At 46.8% G+C, this 9,823-nt stretch overlaps 1 long non-coding RNA gene across 1 annotated transcript; it reads right to left on the reverse strand.

Moving 5' to 3' along the window:
• Nucleotides 1-831: 831 nt before the first annotated feature.
• On the reverse strand, nt 832-7,146 carry LOC146208754 (uncharacterized). The gene is made up of 3 exons (XR_014705453.1): nt 6,984-7,146; nt 5,494-5,619; nt 832-1,007 (listed from the first exon to the last, which is right to left on the reverse strand). It is a non-coding gene; the product is annotated as an uncharacterized LOC146208754 (long non-coding RNA).
• Between the last annotated feature and the right edge of the window lie 2,677 nt (nt 7,147-9,823).

Below are 9,823 nucleotides of genomic sequence, written 5' to 3' on the forward strand. Positions count from 1 at the left end.
GCTCCATTTCGTTGACAAAGTTAGCGACAAAATTACACTAGGGACGAGAGGAACACCGCAAGGCGCCGTACTTTCACCTTTTCTCTTCAACATCGTTATGAGCGGCCTCCCGCGTCTGTTAGATGATATCCCACACATACATCATTCCATATCCCAGACGGCCATAGACGTCCGACGGTCGACCGACGGACGTCCGTTCTCGGACCTTCGGACATCCGACGGAAGTCCGGTTATGTTCGATATACGTACAGCGGACGTCCGTCGGACTATCGTTCGTGGATCCGGATCGCGTCCCACGGACGTCCGACGGGCAGCCGGAGGCGGACATTTCCCGGAACATGCTTGCAGGGCCCGCTATTAGTGTAAAAACTTGCCAATAACATTCGTGTAAAGCTCAGCAAGCATGTGCCATGGAAATTTCAGTCACATACTAGTGCTCAATGCCTTTGTCGTGAGAGTAAAGCAGACAATAGAATATGCAACAGGTTCAAGTTTCCTGTTGTCTGCTTTACTTTCACACACAAAGCACTGAACAGTAGTGTGCAAATAAAACTTCCATCAAAGAGGCACATATGCTAGCTGAGCTTTACACAAATGCACCATTCCTGAAAACATGCTAAGTGCATAGGCATACCAGCATGCAAGGTTGTAAAAAAAGCATTTTTTTTGCCTTTATTGCAAAAACTGCATGAATAAATAGTCTACACTAAAAAAAATATCGATGTTAAGGAATGGCATGGTAAAATGCAGGCCAACTGGAGTATTAAGAATCTACTTGAATAATTTTTTTAATTATCCTTGGCCGTGACAGCTCTTCCCTTGGGGAGGTGGTGGAGGAAAAGGTATTTATTGAAACCTAATATTTCGGAATTAGCGAGATGATCGAGTTCTGTGTGGGCGGCCTCCGCAGGCCGGGATTCCAGGAGCAGTTACTATCCTGTGCATTTGCTCGATCAGCTGTTGCTAGTCTTTCAGGCCTAAGATGGAAAGAGCAGGCTGGGCTCCTCCTGCAATAGAAGGGAAAATGAAATTCAAGTTATCTGTGCTGAACTTTGATTACACATCTCCAAGGGCAACTGCCAGTTTCTCTCAATTGCTTTTTCCAGATGGCACTGTACGCATGCATCTCCATTCAGAACTGTCACATACTATATAGAAAGGTCATATAACTGCAGCAAAACCCATGCAGAATAACAAAAGATACAAACGTAGTTTGACCAGAACCTGGCATTCAGTATTTTAATGTTTTTATGTCGTCTCTTTGAACATGCCACTCTGAACAAACATGGCATGTTATGCTTGCTGCTATGCGCCCTCAGCAATGCCGAAGACATGGAGTGCACATGCAGAGATATTAAGCATAAAGGATGCTGTATATGAACATAAAGCACAGCCAGAGCATTGCAGTATTACACAGGTACGCATTGGCGGCAGAAACCTGCATTTTGAGCGGTTTAACAGGCAGATTTCTAGTCATTGTTCCTGCTCTGAAAAGAAGTGATCAATAATAACATCATTTAAAATTGTTACCTTTTTGTTCTGTAAACTGCACATTTCGCTGGTTTCCATGTACCCTCTACTGAAGACATTCCCTGGGCGTGTCGGGGGTATATCGACATCAACATCTAGGCTACAAGCGTCTAGAAAGCGTCTCCTTAGAGCAGCTGCGACGAATTAACTTATCTGATAACATGCAAGCTGCTGCAGCAGAATAAAGATAGACATTTGACATGTGGCTAAAGCCCAATGTGGAAGCATAGCCCGCCGCAGTGATTGCGCAGTGTTCATGCTTCTACAAGAGTTAAAAATAAAGTTATTTGTTTACCCACAGCGCTATATGTGACATTACAATAGCAAGGCTTATAGTTACACAAAACACAAAAAGCTGATAACCACAAGCTCTTGATGTATTACCGGCAGCATGCAGCATGGATGTATGTCATGGATTTCTCAACTATGCACAACAAATTACAAAAAAAATAATGGTATTTATAAATGCAGCCAGCTGTTCACAAGAAACACTGTAGCTTTTTTATGGGGAAGGTAGTGGGCGCCAAAGAAACTGCCCCTGTAAAGGCGCCTAATTTGCCCCTATGTAATATCGGGGACAAGCGTGTGGACTACACAAACTGCAATCAAAGCACATAACTTTCACATCGACCAGGGACCATACTTGTCGATGTGAAAGTTGAACGTTAGTTCTTTCATGTGTGCAAGAGAAATAAGGTCACAATTTGTTTACATCGCGATTCTAGTCCAAAATCTACAGACATACTGTCCAGACTTTCGCCCCCGCAGTATAAGTCACCACTTGGGTAAGAGATTAGTAAAAGAAGTGTATAAAAGACATTAGTGCTGTTGGACAGCCATAGCTATAAAAATGGCATCGACATTGGAGTACTACCTTAAGGCGGGGCCTAGGGCATTACAAAAGCAAGAGTTAGTGTCCGCTGATCCTCATTTGAACGAACAAAAAGAGGGGGGGGAAGAAATCTACCTCAATTACATGTTTTGAGTGACACCAAGCCGCAGTTAGTATTAAAGATATCACACAGTTTTGTGGAAGATTTGGGAGCGCTTTGCAGCTTTCTTACAGGATTGAACAAAAGAGCTCACCATCTTCAGAAAGGCACATTATATAGAAATGAAAATAGTGAATTTACTGCATCTGGCCACAACAACTTGCACACGGAGAGGAAGATGAACTGAAAATTTTATACATGAATGTACGTATTTACAACAGGTGAAACAATGACTATGATCTATGCCGAAGAGTAAAGAGATCAAAATCTAGCTCAGAACGAGTTCTCCAGGCCGCGGGGCCGTTTCATTAACTTCGGGACTTCGCCCACATTTCTTCTCCCCGATGACAACGAACTCACACATGACTGGCTAACAAACATTTTGGCATGTCTTTCCACTTTCATAAGTTCTTCACCCTCTCCCTAATACAAGCAATGCAAAAGGGACAACAAATTCGTTTCACAACAAACGGAATTTAGAGAATGGACCTCGAAATGATTGGCTCACTAGGTCACATGCCAAACTCTCTCCCCTAGGAAAAAAAAAAAAAGAAAATAAATAATTAGAACCCATCAAAACGGTGTCCCACGTGCGCAACCATTGCCCAAAGCTTGCATCCTTGGCGGCTCCTTTTACAGGGTAATTATTGCAATTATTGGCGTCCGAGTCAGCACCATTGCGGACCACATCAGAAGAGCCAACCCACATCATACCGTCACTGTTACACACTTGCCCTTTTTCAACGCCGCTATCTCCCACCATTGTTAACATCCAGGGTTGGAATCCTCAACGAGACCCCACTCAGCGCGCCTGCACTGAATAATTGTCACTTTTATGGGCTCCCCAACAAGGAAGAGGGCCTTACACCCTTCAACCTGACAGTGTTTTTTCTTTGAACGATAAGCAGTTCTTCCAAAAGAGGTGCTCGTTTCAAAGCTGTGCTGCCTCCGGGTGATGGGTCCAGTCAGCGTACTAAGGATCCCTTAGTACGCTTAGTACTAAGGACCCCTTAGTTGTATACTGTTCGTAAAGCTCCTTAAATAAAAATGAGCCCCCTACATGAGACAGCAACGAGAACAAACTGCCTGTCCCCGCGTCTTCGAGTGCGACAGCAAAGTCCTCGGAAGAGGGGACTTCTTTCCCTCTCTGCCTACGTTTCCGTTAAGCACTGTAGCTGCTGTAGCTGCCTATCTGTGCGCGTCTCTCCGCCTCCTGTCCAAGGGCAAGTGGGAGACGGCCGCAGCTGGGCATTGAACAGGTGACCCAAAAAAGAGCAGACTAATAATGGTGCCTAGCATACCCACCGATCCCTTACAGAAATCATTAAAGAAATGAAAGCAACACATCAGATAACACTACAATGTTTCTAAGTACAAAGTCGACAACTCCAAGTCATATAAATATATGTACATCTCCGCACATTAACTAGACAGAAACAGTGCAGAGTAAACTAGTAATTCAGTGTCTAGCAACACTATTAAAAGGGGATAAAGGCCACGGGGGGCTATGATTATTAGTACCGTTTTGCCTTTAAACTACAATAATATACTTGTTGCAAGCTTAAAATCAAAGATTCACGCCTGTCCCACCCACAGCAATGGAACACACATCTGACTCAAGTCTGCAGAGAAAGAGCAAGCTAGACTATTGCAGACGCACCCTTGGTTATTTTTCTGGCATTTCTGAGGGTGAAGAATCTGACTTGTCAGTACCATGTATACGAATAAGAACCCTATGACAGTAAATGCATCAAATTTTCTGAAGTGGCTTTTCTTTGCTGACCACATATGAGGTGAGCTATAATTTATCCAACTTGGCCTAGGTTTATTCTATGAATAACAAAGCTATAGCAGGTACACAGTCGTCCACTCAGGCTGAACATGCGAGTGCGTGGCATCCACTTTTTGAGATGCCACTGCATCCATCGCAGCTGCACACCGTAGCGAAGAGGCAGACAGCGTGAAGTACCAGCCTCTAGTCCCTCTACCACCACTGGGGTCCCAAACTAGGGACCCCTTGTTTTTGTCAGGACAGGCCCCCTCAGGGTCAGCTAGTAACCTCCTGTATTTGTATCTGATGGCAATGTTTTCCACCACCACCCACAATACGCAGCTGCGCATCATAGCAGATGTGAAGCAACAGCTCCTGGTCCTTCTATGCATAAGCCACTTTGCCTTGATGCATGCCTGCGCACCATAGTAAAGAGGCAGACGACATGACGCAGCAGCTCATGGTACCTTTACACATGAGCCCCCCATTGTACTTCGATACGCACCATAGCAAATATACACACTACGCCACACAGCTGCTCCTGGTCCCTCTATGCATAAGCCATTTTGCCTCAATACGCACCTGCGTACCTGAGCGAAGAGGCAGACGTGAAGCTGCAGCTCCTGGACCCTACATGCACAAGCCACTTAGCATCAATGCACGGCTGTGCACTGTAGTAAAGAGGCGAAGGACGTTAAGCAGCAGCTCCTGGTCCCTCTACACATCAGCCATTTTGCCTCAATGCGCATCTGCACACCGTAACAAACAGCCAGATGTGACAAAGAAGCTCCTGGTTTCTCTACAAATAAACCACTTTGCCTCAATGCACGTCTGCACACCGGAGCAAAGAGGCAGATGACGTGAAGCTGGAGCGGCTGGTCCCTCTACGCACAAGCCACTTAGCCTTGATGCATGGCTGTGACGGATGCATTGCTATTTTGCAAACTGCATGCCACACATTCCCATTCAAGCTAAGAGTGGATGACTGTGTCCAATGACAAAAAGTAACATGGTGGACAATGTAAAAAGAATTTGCTGCATAAAGTTTGTTGAAACCAGTTCTACATCCTACATGTAAACAAGCTAAAACCTTAATGTCGAAGGGATGTCCTGTGTGTTTAAAATCATCACGCTCAAACAACTTCAACACTGACAATCATGATTCAATATTAATAATATAGATAATGATACAATACTCACTTTTAGCCATACCAAAGAAATGAGAATGCAAAGGGATGTTGCTGTTTTTTCCCCGTGGATGACAGTTTTCCATGTTCAAAGTGCTGCTTCCTGTTGGCCTACGAAATCGGCTACAGCAAATGGCATCTGAAAAATTTTTGGAAGCCTCATGCTAGTCTTCAACGAGAAAAGCATTGCCATACAGAAGCAGAACACAAATACTTTTACAATACATTAAAAGCACCAACTGCGGTGCTGTTTTTAGGATGAGTAGGTAGAGGTTTTGCTGTAGCAAGCCAAATGTTAGCCTTCAATAAGGAAAGCATTCCCATACAGAAACAGAACACAAAATCTTTTACAACACATTAAAAGCATCAATTGCACAAATGCTTGTAAGATGACCACATACAGGTTTCTGCTATAGCCCGCATCATGTGACCAGCGGTTATCAGAAGCCTTGTATGTGAGCATGATGCCCTAGATTCAATTTATGGCTATCACTGTATTAACAAGCATGGGTTTAAAGCTACTTTAATATGATAATCTAAGAACATGGTAAGAGCTTTCAGTGCGACACATAAGCTCAGTATCATGCACTATAAGGTGCTGCATGGCTCTAGTGCAGCTTTGGCATTATCTCGCAGTCAATAATGCAGTGAAGTTCTGAGGAGCCTTTGAATATCTGTAAGGTCAAAGCAACAACAATTTTGTTTTCATCTCACTTTTGCTCAACTCTTTTTTTTTTTTTTGAGCCCGCGGCTTGCATGGCCTCCCAGTACGCCTGTTTTGCATAAAAGAAGGCGTTGCAGGCACCAGAGCTCACAGCCCAACTGTATCGCGGCGGCGGTATGTCAAATTCGTGCCAGAACAGCGCAGAACAACGGGTCAAGAAAAAGACAAGTGCTGACTTTTTTTTTCTCTCTCATCTCCTTGTGCGGTTGTTCTGCGCGGTTCGGTCCCACATGCATAACCAACATGCGCAAGGTGCTGTCCTAGTTTGTCAAAGCTGAAGGAGAGTACTAAACCTTTAGTTATTTAGTAGCTACAGCCGTTCCTTCTAGAAACTGTAGTTGCCGTAAAGCTCGAGAGAGAAAGATCAGCGGCTGTCCATTAAAAAAAAAAAAAAAAAAAAAACTCGCGACGTTTTCACAAGTGTAGGCATGTCGCACGATAGGCTCGAGGAGTGCAAAAGTTTTCTCGTATAGTTTTTACAACTCAGCACGTTGCGCATGGTTAACAAATTAACTCCTTTAAAGCTCGGGCAGGCACTCCTTTATCAGAGACAGAGAAGTTGCGCTGCTTACTGGCGCAGCGTCCAGTAATGCCGAAAAGATGGCCCTCAGACTTGAGGCTGCACTTTAGTTAGTCGGCGCGGAGCCATCCTGTCAGTCTCGCCTAAAACACTCGACCGTTCGGCTGCTGTACAGAGCTGTTTCCTTACGCAAAAGCTCACCACTATCGGTGCATCGAAAAGTTCAACTAAAGAAACAAAAGTTCGGTGAAATACTTACTTTGGAATCAGCGGGTGAACAAAGTGTGCCAGCCGCACCAAGCCACAGCAAAAACAATGCTAGCAGTGCATTACAGCCGTAGGTATTTGTAACTGCGCAGAAAACGCAGAACACGGAAACGTGAAGCCATCTTCCATGACTAAACTTCAACTTGTCAGGTGGATTGGATTGGCTCATTTCAGATTTTTTTGAGGATAGGTTCGGTTTCGTTCTTTCTGAGCTTGCAGCTTGCTGCGTCTATTCAGCCACTGATTAAAATTTCACCGAAGCATCATGATAGAAAGATGTTTAATGGTCATTTAACTTTTAATCAAAAATTTTGGATGGAAGAATTCAACGATGAAACATGCGGAAAATAAAAAGAACTGTTTAATGGAAACGCTTTCTATCGCATCGATTCGCTCTGGCATCATATAATGCAGACTTGACGGCATTACTGATTTATACGCAGTTCAGACGAGCACGACGACTACAAACTATATCATAGCTGTGTAAAAGCAAATCCAGTGGCGGACGTACGGCGGCTGTCCGCTGGGCGAACGGATTCGACCATCCGCTTTCGTACGTACGCCGGAATTCCGGCGGACGTCCGAAATCGGCCGCCGAGTTGCGGCCGAGTTCGGTTGTCCGTCGGACGTCAGTGGCCGTCTGGGATACGCCGACGACATCACCATATGGACCAATTCTGGCTCCGATGGAGATATTACAGATTCATTACAACGAGCTATCGACACGGTACAGTCTTATGTGCAGGAAAACGGCCTTACCTGTTCACCGGCTAAATCAGAACTATTAGTTATAAGGAACAAACAAGCTTCACAGGTAAAGCCAGATTCTCGAGAACCTATCCAGTTACACATTGACAACCATCCGATACCCCCGGTAGCCACGATCAGAGTTCTCGGAATGTTGATTCAGAATAATACGCAGAACACAGAAGCTATACGCCGGCTACGCGTCACGGCGCACCAGATAGGTGGGCTGGTGAGACGCATTGCCACACGTCGCAGGGGTATGAGAGAAGCCGACCTGTGCAGGATTATCCAAGCCTTTATGATAAGCAGAATCATGTACGCTTGCCCGTACTATCATCTGCGTCGTAGGGACGAACATGCACTTAATAGCATAATTAGAACAGCATACAAAGCGGCCCTTAGCTTACCAGTATACGCTAACTCAGATCGACTACTGCAGTTAGGAATTTTTAACACACTATCTGAACTAATTGAAGCCCATAAGACAGCGCAAGTGACCCGCCTGTCACGCAGCCTTGCGGGACGCGTAATTCTCGACAAGCTCCACATCCACCCCACTGAGGAGGTGTGCGCAACATCCCATTTATCGGCTGACATAACTAGTAGACTAGTTGTTAAACCAATAGCCAAAAACATGCTACCAGGTAGACATGATGCCCGCAGGAAGACAAGGGCACAGACCCTTGAGAAACAGTACGAGGACGATCCACAAGCAGTGTACGTGGATGCAGCTCAGCACATCAAAAACGGAGCATACGTGGCATGTATGGCCACTCCAAAGTCAACCTTCATTAACGCTATAACATTTCATGCTAGCTCCATATGCGAGGCAGAGGAAGTAGCTATCGCACTGGCCATCGCGGATCCCCACACCAAAACTATTCTAAGCGACTCAAAAAGCGCCGTTCAAAATTTCGCCAAAAATTCTGTAAGCGCACTCGCGGCGCGAATTCTGCGCAACCGATCTCTCAATCACAACATCAATCTCGTATGGGTTCCGGCTCACGCGGGTAACTCCGGAAACGAAGGGGTCGACCGTCTAGCCCGAGGCTTAACCAACCGGGAGACGGGAGATCTATCGGGAACGGACGCGCCTGTGGAGGCACCGCGCACATACGCGGAGGTAACAAACTTTTATCGCGAGCTAAGATGCACGTACCCCGCCCCTCACCCCGACCTCGACCGGGCGCAAGCCACGACACTCAGACGCCTACAAACAAAGGCCATTCTTAGCCCCTACCGACTATCGTTAATTACAAACGGAGAATTCAACCCTGCATGCCGGCACTGCGGTGACGGGACGCAGGCCACTCAAGACCATATACTGTGGGAATGCGCCAGCAATCCCCCTCCAAAGACACTCTTGCCAGCTCCCTCAGCGGAGGAATGGGACAAGCTGTTGGCCAGCCCAAGGAAAACTACGCAACTGGCCCTCGTCACGCGAGCCCAAGAGGTCGCTCCCGACTGGAGGCCACCCTAGACTCGCCCCAGCCCGAAATAATTCCTTTCACTTCGTGGCAATAAAAGTTGTTACCACCAAGTCGAGTCCTCGGGCGATCCCAGATCGTGCCACGCTGGCCGGCGGCTTCCCGCTAGAGGCGCCGCGCTCGCTGTGACGTCATACTAGCTACGAGAGATGGGCTACCAAGTCGTGCCGTCGGGCGATCCCGGATCATGTCACGCCGGGCGGAGGTTCTCCCGCTAGAGGCACTGCGCTTCCACTTTGAGTGACGGTATATAAGAGGCGCGCTGTTGCTGGGACAGGTGGGTCGCCGCCGCTGGCGGCGGGGGCTGGCCTGCCACGGAATTTTTGTCTGTTGTGGGCCGTCGTTGCGCCCGCCACCGTTTCGGTGGTGGACGACGGCTGTTGTTGCGGCGTGCGTCTTTCTCTCCCTCTTCCTTTTCTTCTCTATTTTCTCTTCTGTCTGCACGAGGCAGCGGAGGTGGCTCAGCTTCAGAGCCAGTAGCAGGCCCATGCATTTTCTTTTCCTGCTTCCTACAGCCACAACTACTGATGGGGGATGGGGCTGGGACAGGCAGGTCACCGCCGTTTGCGGCGGGGGCTAGCCTGCCACCGAATTTTTA

The sequence above is a fragment of the Amblyomma maculatum genome, chromosome 1 (assembly GCF_055883805.1).
Source record: "Amblyomma maculatum isolate TAMU_Amacu chromosome 1, ASM5588380v1, whole genome shotgun sequence".
NCBI lineage: Eukaryota > Metazoa > Arthropoda > Arachnida > Ixodida > Ixodidae > Amblyomma > Amblyomma maculatum.